Source organism: Bos indicus x Bos taurus, chromosome 10 (assembly GCF_003369695.1).
Source record: "Bos indicus x Bos taurus breed Angus x Brahman F1 hybrid chromosome 10, Bos_hybrid_MaternalHap_v2.0, whole genome shotgun sequence".
NCBI lineage: Eukaryota > Metazoa > Chordata > Mammalia > Artiodactyla > Bovidae > Bos > Bos indicus x Bos taurus.
Window position 1 is genome coordinate 4,659,336 of NC_040085.1, and position 3,850 is coordinate 4,663,185.

Consider the following 3,850-nt stretch of genomic DNA (forward strand, 5'->3'; position numbering starts at 1 on the left):
AGTGAAAAAGTTGGCTTAAAGGTCAACATTCAGAAAACGAAGATCATGGCATCTGGTCCCATCACTTCATGGGAAATAGATGGGGAAACCATGGAAACAGTGTCAGACTTTATTTTTTTTGGGCTCCAAAATCACTGCAGATGGTGACTGAAGCCATGAAATTAAAGGACGCTTACTCCTTGGAAGGAAAGATATGTCCAACCTAGATAGCATATTAAAAAGCAGAGATATTACTTTGTCAACAAAGGTCCATCTAGTCAAGGCTATGGTTTTTCCAGTGGTCATGTATGGATGTGAGAGTTGGGCTGTGAAGAAGGCTGAGCGCTGAAGAATTGATGCTTTTGAACTGTGGTGTTGGAGAAGACTCTTGAGAGTCCCTTGGACTGCAAGGAGATCCAACCAGTCCATTCTGAAGGAGATCAGCCCTGGGATTTCTTTCGAAGGAATGATGCTAAAGCTGAAACTCCAGTACTTTGGCCACTTCATGCGAAGAGTTGACTCATTGGAAAAGACTCTGATGCTGGGAGGGATTGGGGGCAGGAGGGGAAGGGGACGACAGAGGATGAGATGGCTGGATGTAATCACTGACTCAATGGACGTGAGTCTTAGTGAACTCCGGGAGCTGGTGATGGACAGGAAGGCCTGACGTGCTGTGATTCATGGGGTCGAAAAGAGTCGGACATGACTAGGCGACTGAACTGAACTGAAGAGAAGGAAAATGAAAAAATATTATCAAGCAATGGCACCCCACTCCAGTACTCTTGCCTGGAACATCCCATGGATGGAGGAGCCTGGTAGGCTGCAGTCCATGGGGTAGCAAAGAGTCAGACACGACTGAGTGACTTCACTTTCATTTTTCAGTTTCATGCATTGGAGAAGGAAATGGCAATCCACTCCAGTGTTCTTGCCTGGAGAATCCCAAGGATGGGGGAGCCTGGTGGGCTGCCGTCTATGGGGTCGCACAGAATCGGACAAGACTGAAGTGACTTAGGAGCAGCAGCAGCTGCAAGAGAAGCAAAATGAAAAAATATGATCAAGCAGTTTATATAAAAGAAAGTACAAATAAACTGAAGAAAACATGCTCAGTCTCTCTAATAATTAGGGAAATTTTTGAACAATCATATACTATAACTATCAGATTGGCAATAATTAAAATATTTGATTCTGTTCAGGCTTGGCAAGGGTGTGGAGCAGCAGGTATACTCACACGATTCTAGTGGAAATAAAATTAGCACAACACTTTGGAAAGCAAACTATTAATAATAGTACAATCCCAAAGAAAGGCAATAGCAAAGAATGTTCAAACTACCACACAGTTGTACTCGTTTCACACACTGGCAAAGTAATGCTCAAAATTCTCCAAGCCAGGCTTCAACAGTACGTGAACCAAGAACTTACAGATGTTCAAGCTGGTTTTAGAAAAGGCAGAGGAACCAGAGGTCAAATCGCCAACATCTGTTGGATCATAGAAAAAGCAAGAGAATCCCAGAAAAACATCTACTTCTGCCTCATCGAATATGCTTAAGCCTTTCACTGTGTGGATTACAACGAACTGGAAAATTCTTAAAGAGATAGGAATACCACACCACCTTACTTGCCTCCTGAGAAACCTGTGTGCAAGTCAAGAAACAACAGTTAGAACCAGATATGGAGCAATGGACTGGTTCCAAAAATGGGAAAGGAGTACGTCTAGGTTGTATATTGTCACCCTGCTTATTTAACTTCTATGCAGAGTACATCATGAGAAATGCTGGGCTAGATGAAGCACAAGCCAGAATCAAGATTGCCGGGAGAAATATCAATAACCTCAGATATGCAGGTGACACCACCCTTATGGCAGAAAGTGAAGAACTAAAGAGCCTCTTGATGAAAGTGAAAGAGGAGAGTGAAAAAGTTGGCTTAAAGCTCAACATTCAGAAAACGAAGATCATGGCATCTGGTCCCATCATTTCACGGCAAATAGAAGGGGAAACAATGGAAACAGTGACAGACTTTGTTTTCTCGGGCTCCAAAATCACTGCAGATGGTGACTGCAGCCATGAAATTAAAAGATGCTTGCTCCTTATAAGAAAAGCTACGACCAACCTAGACAGTGTATTAAAAAGCAGAGACATTACTTTGCCAACAAAGGTCTGTATAGTCTAAGCTATGGTTTTTTAAAGTAGTCATGTGTTGATGTGAGAGTTGTACCATAAAGAGAGCTGAGTGCCAAAGAATTGATGCTTCTGAACTGTGGTGTTGGAGAAGACTCTTGAGAGTCCCTTGGACTGCAAGGAGATCAAACCAGTCCATCCTAAAGGAAATCAGTCCTGAATATTCATTGGGAGGACTGATGCTGAAGCTGAAGCTCCAATACTTTGGCCACCTGATGTGAAAAGGTGACTCCTTAGCAAGTCCAGGGAGATGGTGAAGGACAGGGAAGCCTGGGGTGCTGCAGTTCGTGGGGTTGCAAAGAGTTGGACACTACTGAGTGACTGAACAACAGCAAGAAATTTTTTTTTTAATCACATATCATCCTACTCAGAAGTGAAAATTTCTCAGTAACTCTCCTCAAGCAACACTTATCCTTATGCACAAAGAGGCATTCCTAAGACATTCAGTGCTTTTAACAATGAAAAGCTGGAAACAATCTACATGTGCAACAGAGAAGAATTACTAAATATACCTTAGAATACCATGTAGCACTGAAAAAAATATTGAATGGGTAGATATTCAAGACATATTGTTGAGCAAAATAAGCAAATTAGAATACCTGAAAATATACTATTTATGAAAATAGAAAACAAAAACAGACGATATAGTATCTATGAGTGCATTTAAGTACATAACAGAGAAAACTGGAAGGAAACACACGATAACAGTCATTTAACCCTATTAAATTCTCTGGCGGGAGGAAACCAGGGGTAATTTTATTTTCACAAGGAGAATTAGTCCACATTACTTGAGCATTTAAAAACCAATTACAAATATACTGAAATCAATTATAAAATTGGGAATTATAAATTATCAATAAATTATCAATTGGGAAGAGATCGATACAAGGATATGGGAAAGTCTCAGCCTGAAGGCATTGCTGAGCTTTGTGTGAGGGAGGGATATCTTTGTGGTCTTGTCAGGAGTGCTCTGCAAAGGAACAGGTCTTGAGATATGGGGCTGGGGAGCCCCTGAGAACCAGCGAACACACGAGTAGCCCCAGCAGGGCAAGAAGGAACAGGTTGCGGAGGGGGCTGCCTTGAGTAGGATGTGTTTGGAGAACACACAATATCCCTTTCAAAAATGACTGTTTAATTTTTCTGATTGCTAAGTATTCCGTGCTCATTATCCCCAAATCCAACTGATACAGAAAAACATTCAGTTCAGTTCAGTTGCTCAGTTATGTCCAACCCTTTGCGACTCCATGAACCGCAGCATGCCAGGCCTCCCTGTCCATCACCAACTCCCAGAGTCCACCCAAACCCATGTCCATTGAGTCGGTGATGCCATCCAACTGTCTCATCCTCGGTCGTCCCCTTCTCCTCCTTCAGTCTTTCCCAGCATCAGGGTCTTTTCTTTTTTTTTTTAATTTTATTTTATTTTTAAACTTTACAAATTGTATTAGTTTTGCCAAATATCAAAATGAATCCGCCACAGGGATACATGTGTTCCCCATCTTGAACTCTCCTCCCTCCTCCCTCCCCATACCATCCCTCTGGGTCGTCCCAGTGCACCAGCCCCAAGCATCCAGTATCGTGCATCGAACCTGGACTGGCAACTCGTTTCATACATGATATTATACATGTTTCAATGCCATTCTCCCAATCTTCCCACCCTCTCCCTCTGCAACAGAGTCCATAAGACTGTTCTATACATC